This window comes from Rousettus aegyptiacus, unplaced genomic scaffold (assembly GCF_014176215.1).
Source record: "Rousettus aegyptiacus isolate mRouAeg1 unplaced genomic scaffold, mRouAeg1.p scaffold_m13_p_8, whole genome shotgun sequence".
NCBI lineage: Eukaryota > Metazoa > Chordata > Mammalia > Chiroptera > Pteropodidae > Rousettus > Rousettus aegyptiacus.
In genome coordinates, this window is record NW_023416311.1 from 1,911,369 (window position 1) to 1,931,197 (window position 19,829).

A 19,829-nucleotide genomic window follows, 5' to 3' on the forward strand; every position below is an offset into this window, starting at 1 on the left:
GGACACACGCGCAGTGACCTGGACCCAACCTGAAGTGCAGACGGAAGCCCAGGGAGCCCAGCCCGAGCTCAGCCCGCACCAGGGGCTCTCAGCGGACAGCCATGGCCTGCCAGGGGACGCTCGGCAATGCCCGGAGACAGTGTCACACCAGGGGGAGGAAGCTGTGGGCATCTGGTGGGTAGAGGTCGGGGGGCTGCTGAGCGTCCTGTCTGTACACACAGAGCAGCCCCGTGACAGAGGGCCACTGGCCCCCAGCGTCAGCGGGGACAAGCCTGAGAAACGCCGAGCCGTATTTAGCAAACTTCCATCCGACTGTAGCCGTGTGAGCACAAATGAGTGATCGCTGTTCGGAACCTCCGAGTTCGGGGGGCGGGGGGGTCTTCTCAAGGCAGCATTGTTGGTACCGGCGGATGTAATGGCAGATGTGAGAGCCGCGTTTCATAACTGGTTCCTCCCAGCTAAACTTTGTCATGTCCTCTGGGCCCCAGCCACGTCCCACGCCAGAGGGCGGTGGCCGATCCCCCGGGATTCCGAGTGGCTCTTAGGCCCCCTCCCCCCACCACCCCGGGGAAGGAGGCCACCACCCCCGTGTCCCATCGTCCTCGCTCCTGCCTCCGGAAGCCCTTCCGACTTTCCGCCTCCCCAGCCTGTCGCTTCCCCTCCGGCACACTCGACTTGTGTGAGGGGTTTTCCCCGGCGGGTCGTGAGTGCTCACCTCCTCGCCACGGCACAGAAAAATCCCCCGAGACAGGATTCCTCTGAGGCTGCTGCCCGCCGAGCGCGAAGCCTGGCACGCTCGTTGGCCTGAGCGGGTCGACGCTCCTTGGGTCAGTTTTGGTGATGGTTCTTCTAGAAAAACACTGTTTCTCCCCACTTTTCAGTTTATAAGCACAGACACACGTGACCTCAGTCTTTCGACTCAGCGGTGGCTGGCTGGAGTATCATTTCTCTGAGTCTTGGACTTGCTGAGCCTTCCTGCTGCTGCGCTCGGGACAACAGCTCGGCCCTGTGTGTAGAGCCCTGGGCTGCAGGCTTCCGGAACCTTCCGAATTTGACACTGTCTTCTCTCCGATGCTGCAGAGGTGAAGTCTGAGGCCAGGCTGGATTTTTCCCGTTATCGGAACGCTCGTCCCCTGACTATTTATTGTGGTTCTTTTCCTTAAAGTTAGAGCTTGACCAGGAGACATGTCTAGATTGTTGTGTCCTTTTTGAAGGTTTGTTCCCCTCCCCCCCCCCCGATAGGATCTGCCCTCCTTCGAAATACAGACTTGGTCTGCCTTTAGTTCAGGAAACTTGTTTTCTCCCGTAGCGCCTGTTACATTGGTTTTGGCAGCGCCGGCGGATATGAGTCTCCGGGTGCCACGCTCCGCCTCCTGTCTTCGGTGTCTGCCGTCTCTCAGCGCTGGCGCCCCTGCTGGCTCCCCCCCGACCCTGCCGGCCCTCCTCGAGCTTGTCCTCCGGGCCCCGGCTGCCTCTCCAGTCGCTCACTTAGCCGTCCCACATGGAGATGCATTCCTGAGTGGCTTAATCTCCCTCTGCCTCTAAACCACACTCGCTTCCGCCTTCTCCTCAGCTCGTCTATGTTTCTGTTTCACGGAGTCTGCATTTTCTCTAATTTTATTTAAAGCCCAAAGCAAGCGCCAGTGGGATTTGCTGCTGTTTCCTGCGGAAAATCATTTTTCCAAAAGCACGTTCGTCCTCTGCCCGTTTTATGACACACGGTGTTCACTGGCTCCGCGTTCTTTCCCCTCCACGTTATTTTTGATCGATGAGTGTGCTCTCCGGGCCAGACGTTCCCTCCCAGGTAGGGGGCGGTGGCTTTTCCTAGTAACGAACCCCCACCTGGATCCTGAGCGGGAAGGTTTTGCAAGTTTGGGGACTGAACACCCTGGGGGACAGAGAGAGGTGAAGCCACAGACGGTCGCAGCAGTGGGCTGTGATGCCTCTGCGTTTGACAAGGCCACCATGGCAGGTTTCACACACCCCAGGGGACCTCAGGAGACTCAGGACGCTCGTGTGTGCAAGTGACGCAGAACAAACCGGCTTCGGCAAAAGAGAGGTTGTCGTCTCACATAGCGTTCAGGGTCGTTCTGGCTGTGGGTGCGGCTGGGCTCGAGGACGTCGGGGATAACGCGCCGAGAGCCTGCGCCCCCCGGCCCCCCGCAAGCGCCAGCTTCATTCCCAGGGCGGCGCCTGCTACGGCTTTGGTCCTCACAGCCTCTCAATTCCGAGTTCAACAGAAGGACGGCTGCCCTCTCTCCCAACGTCCCGGGAAAGTTTAGTTACAGAGTCTGTCTCTTCCTGATCCCACGCTCGTCTTTGACACCCTCGTCGCCCGCTGGAGTTGGGGTATTCTGCCTGGTTTAGGTGCGAGTCTTTCGTCCACTCGGAATCTGCCCCACGCGAATCCTAAAAAGAAACACCGGGGTCGAGTGGGGGGTCGTGGCGCAGACGGTGGGCGCCCGCCGCAGGCGCCCCCGCACGTCATTGCCCAGACACCCGACGACCTCAGGGTGCGAAGCGCGAGGCGGGCGGCGGGGCCGTCCGTTGGGTACAGCGGGGCGGCCCGCGCACTGCCCAAGCGCGGCGCGGCGCGGGGGGCCCAGGTCACCGCGTGGACGCCGTGGGGCTGTGTGGGTCACGGCTCCCCCACAGATGGGAGCGTCGCATGCGGCCTCTTCCGCCAAGCACATCGCGGGGCCGCCGGGCCCCGTGCGGTGGCATTACTCAGCGACCCTGTCCCAGACCCTGCCGGGCCTTGGGTTTGTGTCCGCATGTCTCAGGGCGTAAATCCTCAGTCTCGGCCACTTCCGAGATGGCCATCCTGCTGCTCACAGAGGGTCACCCTTGCCCCCGCCCCCACCTGGCCCTGGGACGTACACCTTCGCCCAGGAACGAGGATCCCGCCTCCCTTACCGCACAGGTATCGAGCGTTTGCTCTGGCGGAGGGGGCGGGAAGTCGCGCCGGGGCTCAGAGGGGCTCAGAGGGGCTCAGTGGCGCCGTTTCCCACCTATTCGCTTGTTGGCCGCGGCGTTCCTTGTTTACGCAAGGAAGCGTGAACGCCGATCGTCCTGTAGGACACGCCTCGTACCTTCCCGCAGGTACGTTCCCCACCCGCCGACTTCTCCTCAGGCTCAGGTCGGTTTCCTCTCCAGGAATCCCCTCGTTTCCAGCGTCGTCTCTCAGTGAGCGTTCGAGATGATTTTAAAGCATAAACGGTGGGAAAATGCGTAATGTCATTTTCTTTCCAGCCCCGTGTCAAAATGAGAGGGAAATGTGTTTGGGGAAAAATTCACTTTACAGCTTTGGCCAAATGCCCAAACTCTCAAAGCAGCTCGACGCACAGAACGAAGTTTAACTCTCTAAATAAAGCCCCGCGTGTCGGGCCCCCGCCGGGAGAGGCCCCCTCAGTGGCCCACCTGCGAATGACGGCCCGGGCGCCAGGAATGGACTGTGAGAGGCAAGCTTCTAATCAATTTTTTTTTTTCCTGCCGGTTTAGATTAAAGCACAGAAAATGCCCGAATGCTCCATCTGTCTCCTCTAAGATGTCTGGTGGGCCAGAGCCCAATTACGGCTGCCTTATCCATTTTTAATAATCTGCTTACGATCGCGCGAACACAGGGTCCGATCACGCCCACAGCGGCTTCTGTTTCTGAGGTTCCACTTCCATCCATAATTAATGAGCCGCTCGGGGCCCTGGAAGGAGGAGGAAGGCGGGGGGGGGGGGGGGGGGCGGGGGAGGGCCTCTTCAGCAGGAAAGCTTTCTCCGTCGTCGCTCATTCAGTCACTCCACAAACCTTCCCTGGCGTCCACAGTGTGCGGGGCGCCAGGCCGGACGCCAAGGGCAGAGGAAGAGCGCGTGCCTGGGCCGCTCGCGGGCCGCGGTGACGAGGCAGGAGCCGTGTGCTCGCGGCGGGGCGTGTGCTTGTCTGCAGCCCGGAAGACAACCGAGATGTTTTCTGTTCTCAGATGATGAAAGTACCGGAGACTCGGATGCCGCATCGTCACCGAGATCACCCAGGGAAGACCTTTTTGGACCCGATTTCTGCTGCTGGAGAGAGAGCGAGCTGCTCCGGGGTGGCAGTCGATTTAGGAAGTGGACTGCGGGGTGGGCGGAGTGCCGGACGGTCAGGCAGACAGCCTGGGGCCAGGTCCCCGCCGGGTTCTGTGCGGGACCCGTCGCCTCGCCGAGCCTGTTCCTGCACTGTGATTGCAGGGCGGTGCCTTTCTCACAGGGCTTCTCTGCGGTCGGCTGTGTGCGTGAATTCGTTGTGCAAATTGCAAAGTGCTACGCCAGAAAAATTAATAAATAATAATAGCAACTCAGCGTCTTGCTGAGCAGAAATACGATAAAACCACTCTGTCCTTGGTTTCCGATCCTCTCCCCGGCCCATCTCTCCCTGTCGGATGCCCCCCGTGCTGTGGAAGGACCCCGAGCCCACGCGCCAGAGCCCAGCACGGCGCCGTTCGCCATGCCCACAGTGTGCGTTATTGCCTGTATCCGCGAGCAGTGCAGACGGCCGTGCATGATTCTCAGGGCGGATGGGGAATTGGGGGGAAGGCATCGGGGCTCACAGACGTGCAGAGGGCCGGCCGGATCGCGGGGCCAGGTGCACGCCCTGTGGTCACGTGCTGGACGTAATGGACACTTGTCTGCGAGGTTACGGCCGTCCTTGCCAGGGCACGTGTCACCCTCCCGCCCCGAAGTCCCCCTTGTCGGGCCAGAGTCCCCTCCTGGCAGACGTGGCTCTGAGCCCATCTTAAACAAAACTCTCCACCTCTCCCTTTAGGTGCTTATTGCTGGTCTCGGTGCAGAAGCCCAGCCATGTGTAACCTGCGATTTAGGGCTGAATTAAGCCTGCGGACACTCGCCTTGGCAGGATGAGCAGTGCCAGGGGAGGTGGCCGGGGTCAAGGCCGCGTGTCCCAGGAGGGAGCGTCACTCCATCGGGTCTGGTCCCAGAGGGTTTCTTCCGGGGAGAGGTGACCACGGAGAGGCGGGGTTCGGGCAGGTGGCGAGTGAGCGGGGACGAGAGAGCCCCCATGGGCACACCCGCCCCGCCGGGAGCCCCGCCGCCCCGCCAGGGCGCGGGGCCTCGGACGTGCCAGGCACCCCGGGGAAGCCTCTGCGCCGGCTCTTCTCCCTGGACCCTTCCTCCCCGCGCAGCCGCCTGGCCAGTCCGCGCTTTACTCAGGTGCCAGCTTCCAGGCGCCGAGGCACCCCCTGCGCCCAGCGCGCCGCACGCCCGCCTTGCTTCGCCGCCTCTCTGCCCCTCGTCCTCCGCAGCAGGCAGCGCCTTCCTCTCCTTAATCTGCTTCGGCGAGGGGTCTCCCCCCCTCGGGGGTACGCACCGTCCCTCTGTCCCCCCTCGCGACCCCAGCACCTCCGCACGTTTCTGACACGTCGTGTGTTCCCCGTGAATGTTAGCGCAACGGTCGGTTGAACAGGCGCAGCTGGGTCACAGGCTGCTTTCCTGGCCTCCTGACCCCAGGTTTCTCTGGGGGTCCCTCATCCGAACCGCGCCGAACCCAACGGGCTGCTGGTGCAGATGGCATCAACGCCGGGTACCTGCCGGGGAGCCGGCTCCTGTTTCCCGGAGGCCTGCAGGGAGGCGAGGTGACAGGGGAGCCGGCGGGGCTGCCGTCCCCAGCCCCCTGGTCCCTCCCAGGGGGGCCTCTGCACCATCCTCTGAAGCGTAATTAATGTTTAACGCAGACTTCATTGTCTGACTTCTGCAGCCAGCCGGGCCTCCTGCTCCCCCTTGCTCTCCATCCCCCGGACCTGCCAGGTCGCTTCCGGCCTCAGGGCCTCTGCGCTTGCCTCCTGGGGGGCTCTGCTCCCTCTGACATCCTCGCCTGAGCCCAGCCGTCCTGCCTGAAGTAGGCTCTCCCGTCTGATTGTATTCTCGACGTATGTCACGTATTTCACGTACTCGTTTAACCTTAGCGGCCTTGGGGGCGTGAGCGCCGTGAGCGCCGTGAGGGTGGGGCTGCCGAGCGGGGGCTCCGTGCACGCCCCGGATTCCCAGCGAACCTCTGCAGAACGTGTGAGCGGACACCCTGAGCGGCCGAGCCGTCCCCGCGGCAGCTGTGCGGGCGTGTGTGTCGCGTGCGCCCGGTGGCGCCGGCCTCGACGCTCGCCCACGGGCACCCTGCGGAGCGAGCGGAGCCCGGGGCTCCGTTCAAGCGGTGCGGTTGGTCCCCGCGTGTTTCGGAGGCCGAGGAGCAGGCCCCGTGTGCCTGCGGTCCCAGCTGCTTAGCATCAGCGGCCTGAAAGTCCGCTCCTGCCGCCAGGAGCTGTGCCCTGCCCGGCTCCCGCAGCCTTTGGGCTGGTCCACCCTGCACTGGCGGGTCACTCAGACTCACCCTCTGTGGCCTCTCCTGCTGTGCTCACAAAGCCACGCGTTCTCAGGGGCTGGCCGGAGCACCAGGCTTCTCACGCATCCTTGACGGTCCCGGGCACAGGGGCCAGCGAGGTTTGGCTGAGACTTTCGTCTTTGCAGAGAAGCGGAGCGAGCCTGACGGTCAGGAGGAAAGAAAGGCAAGTGGGGTGAAGAGTGCGGACTTGGGCTGCCTCCCGCGGGGGTGCGGGCGGCCACGCCTGTCATGGGAACAGCGGACACCGAGGAAGCACGGTGGGGGGAGAGGGGATGGGGGGGTTACATTTTATAAATGGCTGTAGCTGAGGACGTTTTTTCAGAATTTACAGCGGCCCCGTTTGGTTAGGTTTTATCACTTTCCCCGGTCAAAAGAGTGAAGAAAGCACGTGACGATTTCGGGGTCCCCTGATGCCTTCAAGACGCAGCGGGGCCAAACTGACCGCGTGTGTGGGTGGCCCGATAAGTCCAGCATCTCTGCCAATGCCCGTGTGTCCCAAGAAGTCCTGGCCACACATCCTGTCCCATGAACTTGAACTTTCCGGAAACAGCTCCACGTGGGGTGGGGGACCTTTCAGCCCTCGAGACAAAGGCGTGCAGCCGAGGCTTGTGCCGTGCACTAACCCCCGGGCCCCCGATTGAAATGCCAGGATCCCTGTGCCACCACCCGGCTCCGTCGGGCACACCGCAGGGGGCCTCTCGGGGAGGTCAGAGACGGAGAGGCAGGGACATGAGCCTGTACCAGGGCCCGCGTGGGGGGTGCTTGGGGTTCTGAGCTAAGGCCGGGTTGGTCAGGTCGAACTGGGGAGAGCCGCATCTGGGACACTCTGCGGGGGTCTCGTCTAAGGGGCGCACGGAGAGAAGGCCCTGAGAGGCCGGGGAGCTGGCCAGAGGGCTGCTGGGGAGGTCCCGCCAGGGGTGCACATTCACTCGTGACCGTCACACTGCTATCTGGGCGTGCGCTCGCCTGAGGGGTAGTGTCGGGGTACGGCCCCCGCAGGCCACTCGGCCAAACGTGACAGCTGCTCAGCCTTGGCTCCGGGGCGGCCTCGGATGTGTGGTACAGACCTTCCCTCAGTAAGGAGGGCTGAAACTGAAGTCTCGAGGGAACAGATCAGCTGAGAAGCTGACTACGGAGGGACTGCCAGTCGTCCGGCCCGCATGTCCCTTCTGCAAGGCCATGCCCTCAGCGTCAGCATGCAATGGCTCTGCTTCCGGGGGTGGCGAGGATGGGCTTCTCACCTCGGCGGCTGCCTTCATCGAGCATTGCCTGGCATCGCACAGCAGAAGATTATCCAAATCAGGTAAAGCAGACAAGGGGATTTACCACGAAGCTACAGGGATGCTTCATGGGGCCCAGCACAGGAAACGTGGCAGGACCTCACGGAGAACTGTAGCCAGGAGCCAAGACAGTAACTGCCTGTTGGAGCACATGGCACATATTAACCAGCATCTGTGATGCTTGGTCCCAAGTTCCCAAGAGAGATCATTGACAGTCGTAGTAAAACCAGCTGGCCCAGTTCAGGCCCGGAGGGGCAGGCTGCTCGGTCCAAACGTGGCTGCAGGGACCCGTTCCCGCAGGTGACGGGACAGCCAGCAGGCCGTGGCGCCTGGGCAGATGGCCCGGACTGTCCCGATCTAGTGGCTGGATACGCACAGAGCACGTATTCACTACCCTGGGGCGCAGCCCTCCGGACACTCCAATTAACACAGAAACCCAAGTGCTGCTTGTCAAAAAAGGCAAAATAGACCTCTCAATAGGTAAATCAAGGGGGGGGGGGAGAAAACTCAAATGTACGACATTTGACAAATATTTGACAAAACAGCAGACTTTTAAAACTGTATGTTGCATTTATTAAAAGGTAAAACCTAATTTAAGTAGATGGTTTTCTAGGGGGAAAAAATGATGCAAGGAGATCAGAGAAACTGAAAATATGCTAACAACCATGCAAGTATTTGAAAATAATATCTAAAACAAAGCTGCAAGACCAAAAAGATTCAACGTGTACGTTCAATCGGAAATTCAAGGAACTGGATTATTTATGCCATCCACCATGTAAAAGATGTTTATTTTACTAGCATGGAATTGGCTCACTCTGATACCAAACTTTGAACACAGATGCGGAAAACCTGAATGATACGGGAGCAAGTAGTATTCTGTCAAAGTAGCAAAAAGAAACGTGTATCTAGAGTATTTTGGGGGGTGTACTGAAGGCGAGTAGGATTTCCTTCCAAGAATTCTGAGAATGGCTTGTTATTAAGATGTCCAGTGAGGCACTTAAAGCAAAATAATGGCTCAAAAGAAGGAAAAACACACAATCAATTGGGTGGCTTTTAATTGGGCATCGATGCAAGTCGGCGAGGGCTGTCCTTGTTGATCCGACTTCGTGGGTAAGCGGGCTTTGGAGCCCAAAGCGACGCCATCACAACTGTGATGACCTAGCATTGTTCTGGAAGGTATGGCCAATGCCATAAGACAAGAAGAAAGAGAAAGTAGACACACATCCTGAAAAGGAGTCGGGGTTTTTTGTTTTTCATGCGTAGCAGATGATGGTGTGGTCTGCCCACAAAACCAAAGAGAACCAACTAGTCTGTTGGAACTAATGAGAAAGTTCGGCAGAGCAAAAGATGTGCACACACTCACACACACGCACACACGCGCCTGAATAAGGGGACGGCATCGTGTGGACCTGGGCATCGCTGCTCAAACGAACCTACTCCCTTCACTCTGCTCAGCAGAAGCGGAGAGAAGAAACGCTTTCGAACGTGGAGAATAAGGTCGTTACATTGAAACATAACATATCATAATTGCTTACAAGGAAGACCAGCCAAGCAGAACTTGAATCCATTTGAAATTTTGAATGTAATGGTGGCATTTGAGTCAGTTGGAAAGACATATTCGACCAACAGTGTTGGGACAACTGCCTAGCCATTTGGACAGTAATTATTTCCTCCTGTCAAGATGTCGCAACGTGATTACAGACTTGAATGTTAAAGATGCGGTAGTCTCCCCTTATCCGTGGGGGATACATTCCAAGACCGCCCCCCTACAACCCATGGATGTGAGGTTCTTGTTTTCCGTTCTTTGTTCTTTTATGCCTACAGCACCTGGTCTTCCTAGGTGGTCTCCCACCCAAGGACTAATCAGGCCCGACCCTGCTTAGCTTCCGAGATCAGACGGGATCGGGCTTGTTCAGGGTGGCATGACTGTAGACTGTGTTTTTTCCTATACGTGCATACCTGTGATAAAATTTAACATATAAATTAGGTGCAGTAAGAGCTTACCAACAGTAACGAATGATAAAATGGAACAGTTATAGCACTACACTGTAGTATGCGAATGGGAAGCTATTAAGTAAAACGGCCGCTCGGGCACAGGCGCTGGGAGGCCTGGGCGGTCAGCCTGCTCCCCCGGACGGCTAGTCAGCGACCGGAAGACAGGGCGTGTCTGCAGCGCCGAGACGCCGGAGGAAGAGGCGGCTCGCGGTCCCGGGCGGGGCGCGACTCCGCACGCCGCTCCGAGCGACGTGCAGTCGAAAGCTTACGAAGTGTTTGCTTCTGGAATTTTCCATTTCATATTTTAAGACTGAGGTCGACCGTGAGAAACCGAAACCGTAGGAAGCAAAAGTGTGGATGGGGAGGGACAGCCGTAAAACCACTACGCTCGCGGAGGGGCGACGATTTTCTAAGCGTAGCACCCAGGACAGAGAACATAGAGGAAAAGGATGAGAAATTGGGCTCCGCAAAAATGAAAGAAAAACTTCTTTTTAATTAAATTTATTGGGGCGACATTGGTTAATAAAATTACATAGGCTTCACGTGTACAATTCAATAGTACATCACGTGCATGTGGCATGGCGTGTTCAACACCCAAAGTCTCCTCTCGTCACCGTGTGTTCGACCCCCTTCACCCTTCTCTGCCTCCCCTCCCCCTTTCCCTCTGGCCAACACTAAATGTTGTCTGCGTTTCTGAGTTTTTATGTGTTTGTCTTATTTATTCATTTGTCGCTTTCAGGTTTACATCCCACGTATGAGGGAAATCACGTAGTTCTCAGCTCTTTCTGTCTGGCCGGTCTTGCTTAGCATGGTAATCTCAAGGTCCAGCCTTGCGGTCACCAATGGCAGTGTTTTTCTCTTTCCTTAGGGCCGAGACATGTTCCATTGTAGGTAGACGGCACATCTTTATCCAGTCGTCTATCTATCAGAGGGTACTTATGCTGTTCCCATGTCTCGGTCACTATGAATAGCGCTGCTATGAACATCAGCGTGCATATATCTTTGAGGATAAACATTTTCAAACTTTTTAGGTAGACACCCAGATGGGTTGCTGGGTCGTGTTAATTCTATTTTAATTTTTTCGAGGAGACTCCACACCATTTTCCATAGCAGCTGCACCAATTTACATTCCCACCAGCAGCGTAGGAGGGTTCCCTTCCCCCCACCCACACTAAAAAAATTATAAAGATGAAGCAGGATGGGTAGTGGGGCACATTAACTATTCTTACCTTGTTCAGATTTATAACATATGAATAAGAGAGAAAAAGACATCCTAAGAGCACATTGGGCAGGGGGCATGAATAAGCAATGTGTAAAGGCAACATGGAAATTCAAACCGACGATCTACATATGAAAGAAAAAGGTTCAGCTGAGTAGTCCTGGGGGGGAAAATGAAGTGAAATAAGGATAGCATTTTTTTTCACCAATAAAATTGGGAAATGTGAAAAATATTCTCTGGTAGTATCAACATCCATTGTTCTGGAAGGAAATTTGGCCGTTTATTGATAGACCCAGAAATTGTGCTTTTAGAAAGCAAGGGAATAAAGAGCAGATACGTATTTTATCTCAAGGATATTTAATCATTTTGTGAGACTGCTTAAAAATGCAAACAAATAGCCAATGTAGGAAATGGGCGTGGAATACTATATAACTGTTTAAAGAGATGAAACACGTGAACGTAAACTATCTGCCACATTGTAACACATTTTAAGAAGGCACAGAACACCACGTTCTTTCGGTGAGATTCTATTTACTTTTTGAAAATAGCTATGCAGGCACAAAATCGTACAAATGGAAACAGAAAATGTCTGGGAGAATATACAACACCCCGTTAGTAGTGCTCATCCCTGCGTGGGGGGATACACGATCTCGATCTCGTTTGTTTCTCCTTTCCATACATCAGGTGGGAAATGAAGTGTCAGGAAGTCTTTTCAAGTCAGCAGCAGTCGGGTTTGCGATCCGTTTCTGAGCCTAGGCCCCACCCAGGACAGCTGTCAATCTAAAGGTGAACCCTTGCACCCCTGTGCTCCATCTTATAATTCCAGGCATTGATTCGTTTCTTTTGGGGGTGAGTTTTGCTGCCACAGCATCCTGAGATCCCCAAGCGAGAGATCCCTGTCTAACTTCCAGTCCTTTGTGTCCTTTGCCAGATTTATTCAGCAGTTTATCTACCGCTTTTCCTAATTGAATAAAACCCATCATTTCATTTTTAAAACGCACGGGCCCATTAGTGTCAATAATTAGACATTAGCAAGTATGAAGATGGCCCATTAATAAAATGAGCAGTTTCAGAAGGCTCCCTGGGTGGAGTCACTTACAGACGCTGTCCCCCGAGGATTTTGCTGGACCTGCTTATGGTTATCCAAACAGCAGTGGGACCCACAGAGAAATTCGCATTTTCCTGGCAGGTATTAAACAGCGAGACCTGCAGCCAGGACCTACCTTGTCAGAAGGACAGAAGGAAACCCAACGAGCCGCAGTACGAGGTCTATAAAGCCAGCGGTCTGAGGCCAGGCGGGCGCTGGCTCTGCTGGCTGACGGCTGCCTGAGGCCTCCCTCAGCCTCCTGCATGACTCTTTGAGCAGGAGGCCCTCTGCCCGCCCAAGACTCAGTCTCCTGGCTCTAGATTTGGGGTCCCAGCTGAACCCTGAATCTCCACCCTCCTTTCATTTAGGCCAGGGGGGTGGCAAAGGGGCCCCTTTACACCCCCTGTGGTCCAGCTGAGGCTCAAGCAACGCCTTAGAGTCTCAACCTGATTTGGGTCACTGATGCCTAGAGAAAAATGGATAAAAAATGGATAACTCTAATTGAGCACTTGCTGTGAAGTGATTTACATAGTCTTAAATTCTCCCCTTAAACCTGTAAGGCAGGTACAATCCTCGATGTCGCTGAGTGGCAGGCGAGGACACCGAGGCTGAGAGAGAGCTCCAGGAGCTTGCCTGGGGTTGCAGAGAGGAAGTCGTGCGTTCACAATCCGTTTGCCTGCAGGGCACAGCTTACTTACGGCCCCTGGGACCCCTGGGACGCACTGCCCCAAGCAGACCCGCCCAGATACATGCCGTGCACAGAACGGTGGCTCGCAAGCAACTTCAGGGCGTCCGTGGGCCGGCACCGAAGCCACTAGGAACGGCCAGTAAGCCGCGGTGGCGATGGCTCTGAGGATCTGGGGCGGGGCGGGGGGGCGGTGTTTGCACAGCCTGACCGCTTCTCAGCCGCTCTGGGCCGGGCGGCCATCACCTCCTTCGTGGATGGCTGTCATCTGCCTCCTGCCTGATTCTCGCTCCTGCCCTATCTTCTCTTCCGTCAGTTCCCAGCCCACGACATCTGCAGAAACCTAAGTCGGGTCAGGTGACTCCTCTGCGTCATTCAGCGAAGTCGAGGTCCTTTCAGGACCTCCCAGGTCCTACGCCGCTGCCTCTGCCGCTTTGTCTCCCTGACTTCCTCGCCCCCCGGCCCATTCTGCCCCTGCAGCACGGGCTTCCTCGCTGACCCTCTCGGGGGTGGCGCACCTGCATCCGCTCTGCCTGGACCGCCAGCTGCCTCACTCCCGTCACGTCTGCTCAAACGCCCCATCTGGGGGGGCCTCCCCCCTCGGTCCCCCTCTGTGCGATGCGGACCTCCTGGACCCCTCATCGTCTCTGCCCCTGCTCTGTGCTTCTCCTTAGCGTGTGCAGTCATCCAACACGCCGTACATTTTGTCTGTTCTCGTTTATCGTCCATGTCCCCGACCGCACCACGGACTCCACGAAGGCGGGACTTGCGCCTCGGCGGTCTCTCCACCCCTGGTCTCCGGAACAGTGCCTGGCGCGTCGCAGGTGCTCAATAGCATCTGATGAATGAATGAACCCGGACTGATACCCGTCTACCCACAGGGCCCTGGGGCGTGGCGGCCAAGTCCCGGCCGAGCTGCCAGCCGGGCTCCTGCTTCCGGGGCAGCGGTGGTCGGTAGCGCCACGCGGGTGGGGAGCGTGGCGGCTCAGACTCGGATGTTGGCGGGGACAAGGGTTCATTCCCGGGGCCCGGGTGGCTCACCTGCGAGGTACAGACAGGCCCGGAACGGCCCCCTGGGGAGCCGGCTGGGGCGCGAGCGCCTCGTGGGAACGGCTTCACGCGGGGCCTGTGCCCCAGATGGTCCGTCGTCACTGATGGGAGCGAGGTTGCCACGCCGGCACACGCTCAGCTGGCAATTCCAGAACTCGGCTTGTAAATCTGCTCTCTACACTGAAGTGGGACAGGCTTGTGATCTGTCAACTGAGCATTAGGATGTCAAGTGGCGGCCCTGGAGATAAACCCAAGTGAAAGACTATTCAATAATCCACCCTTCACATCTCGTATCGACCTTAAAGATGATTATTCCGGACTTATTTTCCAGGAGATAAGTTCCCCCTGAACTCATCCCGGTTTTTATTGTCACTTGGCCTGAGTTTTATCTCCTGCACCAAGTATAACAGATGCTCCTCTCGGTCAATATTTGGCCCAGAGACATTTGGTTTGGCTCACATGGTATTTTGAGGGAAAAAAAAAATTCTTTTTTAAATTGAGTGCCAGCTTAAAAACACACCTAAAAATTAAATTTCTGACTTGTCTTAAAAAAAGGCAGACATTGGGCACTCGGGGACCCTTATTCCTGCTTGCTAAGCAGTCAGCTGGAAAGAAGTGATTTCCTGTTGGGATGAGGTGTTCGCCACCCACCCCGCCCAGCTCTGGACCCAGAACAGAAGACGCCCCCGAAGTCACCCCGAAGAATTTAAAGCGGGGCCTGAGCAGGCCGCCCGCATCCCCGCCACGGCCTCCGCGTCGGCTCACTAGAGGCGGAGCAAGCCCCCCGCACGTCCGGCCGCTCCCACTGGGCAGTCCGGCTGGCGCGGGCAGGCCCGGGCGGCCGAGGGCCGGGGGCCGCCAGACGTGGGGCGTGCATGCGTCTTCACCAGCCATACCCTCGTCTCCTCCTCCACGAGGTGGCGATGACAGCAGGTCCCCCCGCCGGGCCCGCGTGGGGGTCACGGAAGCACAGCCCTGGCGGGCGAGCAGCGGTCCGCAGGAGCAGGACGCTTCGACTCTGGGTGCTCGGAGCACTTTTCCAACCCCGGCCCCTCCCTCCGCTCCCCAGGCTTCAGACACGTGGGCGCAGAAGGTGTCGCGCAGGCTGTTAAGGGGGGTGGGGTGGGGGTGCCGGCGGCGAGCGAAACCGAGCACCTCCGAAACAGCGAGTCCCCGGCCTGGCCCGCGGGAGGCGCTGGGCGGTGCGTCACACCCCGCCTGCACCCTCCTGGCGGGCCCCCCGGACCATGGGCCCTTCACCTGCCCTCGCACCCGGCTGGCCCCTAGACCGGAAGTGGGGGGACGCTGACGGCCCCTGGACCGGAAGTGGGGGGACGCTGACGGCCCCTGGACCGGAAGTGGGGGGACGCTGACGGCCCCTGGACCGGAAGTGGGGGGACGCCGACGGCCCCTGGACCGGAAGTGGGGGGACGCTGACGGCCGGCTTTCGTTCCTGGCGCGGGTCCTTCGGAGCCACGCCTTTCGCTCTGTCCTCGCGCGGCCCGCCGCCCTGGGGCGTTCGGGACGGGCGTGTCGGGGGCGGCTGGGTGACGCCGCCTGCCCTGGCCGTCTCTGACGACGCGGACCCCGTGGGTTTCAGTTCATCTCTGTTGTCCGAGAAGCCGCGGTTTAAATAACGGCGTTCGTTAAACTCGGCTGCCCTGCAGGTCGGCAGCGTGAGCTGAGCTCACGCGGGCAGTTCTGCTGGTCTGGGCCAGGTCACCGGAACGTGGCCGGACTCGCTCGCGCATCTGTGGCCAGCTAGCGGGTCGACCGGGGCTGGCTGGTGCACACGTGGTGGCCGGGTCCCGGATCCCCGGGCCAGCCTGGGCGCGCCTGCGTCGAGTGGCAGGCGCCTGTCCCCCTGCGTCCCACACCCGGGTTCTCGGACTTGCCGGAAATTTGTCCCTCACGGCTGCACCAGGGGGCCGTATGCTGCTCTCAAGCCGAGTTCACGGCGATCGCCATTCCCAGGCGTCCCGCGGGCCCGCGCCGGCCAGCACGGCGTAGGCAGAGGGCCATTCGGCTGTGAGCCGGAGCCTCGCGCCTGCCCGGCCCTGCCAAGGCCACATGCCGTCTGGGAAAAGGCATCATTCACTGCGAACAGCACCGCCGAGAGCTGACGGCGGCAGCTGCTGGGGCCGGAACCTGTCACGGTCGGGACGAGCGCCGGGACCTGCTGTGCCCGCAGGCCCCGCGGGGCTGGGCCAGCTGGCCCGGCGACAGGCCTGCTGCTCCTGCGGTCTCCGCGCCCCGCGGCCCTCGGCCGCCAGCCCGGAAGGGGGCTAGTGTTCTGAGTCTCCCATGTTCCTTGAATCTGGACGGCCTGGGACCTGCCTGAGCCCCCAGAAGCCTGGCGGAGGCGGCGGGGGCAGCGGGGGCTGCTACAGCCACGGTGTGCGGGTCGAGACCAAGAACGAGAAAGGGTGTCAGAGGCCATGGCCGCCGGGGCCTGCCCTGGGGAGGGCGTCACGGCAGCAGCCGGCACCGGCAGAGCGCACCGCGGCGGGACTGGGGCTCCCAGCGGCGGGCGCCCGCATGGCCGGGGCTGCCGCTGCTGTTTGAAAGGCGGGGGCCAGAGGCACTGGAGGGCCAGTTGCTGTGGCTGCGCCCGGGGCCAGGCCCGAGTCCATGGGCGCGAGGGTGGCTGGGCCCTGAGGACAGGTTCCCTGGGCACAATGCAAGTCCTCTGCCCGGCCCGAGGCTCCGCGGGCTCCTGACACCTCTCGCCGTGTTGAGAGTCGGGGCGGGGCGGAAGACGGCTCATAGGACGGCACCCCGCTTCCCTTCAGAGCCAACCGAGTCCAGACTCAGGCAGGAGGCCATCGGAATGGCAGCTTCGTCACCGATGGAGCTGGCTTCAGAAGGAAGTCGAACGAGCCTGCTGACCGCCCTGCTATGTTAGAATCACCCCTCTGGTCACCGGCATAGCCGGGCCCCTGTGGGCGCCCCACCGCCTTGCAGGCCAGTGACTGCGAGGGTTTCGTCGCAGACCTCTCCCTCGCCCACGTGCCGGGCAGTCAGAGGCCCCTGGAGAGTGTCCCTGAGGGGGTGTCTCGCTCACTCGTCCCTAGCATCTGACGCGGGCCAGGCGCAGGCGGTGCTGGGCGCGGTGGCCGTGGGGACAGGGCGAGGGCAGCGTCTGCCCCCGGGGACCGCAGTCTAGACCAGCAGGACGGGGCCACGTGAGTCCTGCCACCGCGGGGCTGGGAACGGGCGCAGGCGGCAGGGGGGAGGGAGGAACGACGCTGCCTCGCAGAGACGGATAGCAAGGGGCTTCTCGGAGGAGGTGACGCTGGCGCTGGCTTCTGACGCGCAAACGGCCGCCCCGGAAGACAGCGCGGGACGCCTGTGCTGGCCCGGGACGCGCGGGACTCGCCCAGTGCTGGCACCTCGGCTCCCAGAGTCGGGGTGCGTGGGGGGAGCAGCTGAGAGAGCGACATTCCAGGGTGTAGAATTTGCCGGATGCTCGTCCTTAGACTTCTGTTGCTCGTGTGGCCCCGTTGTGATGTTTTTTAAGCTTAAAGTGGGAAGTGAATTTTAGGGAGTAAGATTTTAATCACCTTGGCAAATGGGAAACGGGTAACTTTGGCTGAAGAAATAAGTACAATGAAAAACGAGACGATGTTACTCAGTTCTGCCCGGACACTGTCGGGTGCCTGTGACCTGCTGTCATGCCGTTAAAACGGAAACAACAGTGTCAGAGACGCCAAAACCAAGCCGAGACTCTGTCTTCGTCTAAGCAGGCGACGCTGGGGTTCAGTGTTAGTTAATGCAGAGCCCCCAAAGACCCCCCAAATCGCCCCACCCTGTGGGAGACCCCGTAAGCTGTGGGGAGCCACTGGTGGATGTTAAGCAGGAGCGTAAGGCCCAAACAGCGGGGGTGAGTAAACTGCCGAGTCTGTCAGGAGGTGGTGGGCGGTGCCGCGGGAACGGGGAGCGGGGTGGGGTGCTGGGGGGCGGCGCGGGGGTCGGGGGCTCTTCCCTGGGTGGGTGCATCTGAGGCCAGGCTTGGAGAAGGGGCGGAGTGTGGAGCCCTGAGGAAACAGCCCCGGGGCAAGGGGGTGCCGTGTCTGACTGCAGCGGACCTGGGACACGGGCCGGGGCTGGCGGGGGACGAGGCCAGAGGGGGACGAGGCCCGAGGGGGGAGGGGCCCGAGGGGGGAGGGGCCGGCGCACGTGGCCTCGGGCACTTGCCCGAAGCCCTGTCTATGGATTCCGGCCACAGTCTCGGGGAAAGCGGGACGTTCGGTCAGCAGTCCCGTACCCCGTTTTCGTGAAGTGAGGGTGGCCTGGGTGCGGGCCGCACGCTCAGCGCGAGTGCCCCGTCACCACCAGCCCGGCGTGTCAGCCCCGGCCCCGTCTCTGCTGTCCGAGCAGCCCGCCCGCTCGCCTCCCTCCAGGTCCCATAGAAGCCCTACAGGGCAGCCCACAGGGGGCTGGCAGCGGCTGTCCTCGGGGAAGGCCTGGGACCCAGCTCCCCGGGGGCAGCGCCTGAGCGCCTGTGCAGGCCCCATCTGCGCCAGGTGTCCTGCGTGCCCTGCGCCGTGCCCTGGCGGGGTGGAGGTGGTGCTGGAGCACCCCTGGGTGTCAGCATCCCGCTGGGAGTCCGCCGCAGGGAGAGGCCGTGAGTGCATGTGGCTCTGGCGCGCGGACCCCGTCTTACGTGAGATCAGCCGTGTCCCAGGCGTGGTGAGGGAGGGAGAGGCGCTCCGAGCCAGGAGGCCGAGCTGCACACCCGGCCGGCCTGGCCATCCATCAGTCTGTCAGCCTCGCCGGGGGCCGCCGGGCTGTAAATTAATGTGGAGGCAGCGGCTCTGCTCCTGGATGCCCCCTCCCCCGCGCTTGGGTCTGCCCCTTCCTGGCCACAGGATGGGGCGTTTCCATGGCCACGCACCCTGGGCGGGGCTCGGGGGCCACCGGCCTGGGGGAGACCGTGACTGCCAACACGGGCGGGGGTGGGAGAGAACGAGGAAGCTGCACGGCCCCCCAAGGCTCCATGCAGCGCGGAGCCAGTCCCTGGCACTACGCGAAGACATCCCACCAGCCTAGGCATCAGAGAGTCATCGCGCGACCAAGGAAAGGCTCGGATGTGCCAAGTCTCCTACCTCGACTTGTCTTCTGTCCCATGAAGGCGGGGGGAAGCTATCACGGCAGAGGGCAGACTCATCTGCTGGCTTGCCTGCCCACCCTCCAGTCCCCCTCTGCCTTTCCTCTGGGGAACTCCGGGTCGAGGGCACTAGGAGAGGGACACCTGACCGAAGCCGGCCGCTGGCCATCGTGATGCGTTCAGGGACGGCATGCGACTCCGAATGGACCAATCGGAATTCCCCTGAGGTATGATATGTGAGTCCACGCCACAGCCCAGGGAAACTGACCCTGGGAGAAGTGAGTGCTTTTCCAGGGGACATCGTGCCCGCCACATTCAGAGAGTGGCCTGCAGAGCGCGGCCGTGAGAGCGGCTCTCGGGCCCTGCCCCTTGCTCCGTCTCCCACCTCCCTCAGTCGCCAGCTCCCTCCAAGCGCCAGCGAGGGCCCCAGGATGCACGTGGCGCCATACGGCGTGTCGAGAAGCAGAGGTGGGACCCAGTCGGGGGCGAGGGGGGCAGGCAGGAAGCTGGCGGGGGCAGGAACAAGGCTTGCAGGCGGATGAGGTGACTGCCATGGCAGAACCCCAACCCTCACCCCCATGAGGACAGAAAGGTCTCCAGTGACCCGGGCAGCTGGAGAAGACACTTCACGGCCTCCCAGAAACTTACGCCAAAGGTTCTTACCTTAATTCAACCACTGGCAAGACCTGGGAGGGGCCGGGCTGTGGGCCCTTCGCTCACTTCCCTTCCCCAGCACCTGGGCATTTGGTTGCTTCTTAATAAACATCCTGGTAAAAGGAAGAAGCCAGCCTCAGCGGCCTAGGCATGCAGGTCGCAAGCCGGCAGCTCGTAGGTCGCAGCGTCGGGGGCACACGTTTGATCGAGTCCTTGTTGATGTTGTTTAAAAATACTTGCCAATTTTGTATAATTGAGGAATTTCACATGAAAATCTTTATTTCTGACTTCACTTTTTAAAAAATAGCACGTGTGAGATTTCCCAAGAGCATCTTAGGGGTCAACAAGGGAGGTGAACCTCACCATGCTC

General features: G+C 59.8%; 1 protein-coding gene and 1 non-coding gene across 2 annotated transcripts in view; one reads left to right on the forward strand and one right to left on the reverse strand.

Annotated features, from left to right (window-relative positions):
• The window catches only part of HS3ST2 (heparan sulfate-glucosamine 3-sulfotransferase 2), a 63,781-nt gene that overhangs the window by 22,031 nt on the left and 21,921 nt on the right, over positions 1 to 19,829 (forward strand). The gene's annotated exons all lie outside the window — the stretch shown is intronic.
• LOC118607252 lies at positions 9,475 to 9,593 on the reverse strand. The gene has a single exon (XR_004952745.1). It is a non-coding gene; the product is annotated as a 5S ribosomal RNA (ribosomal RNA).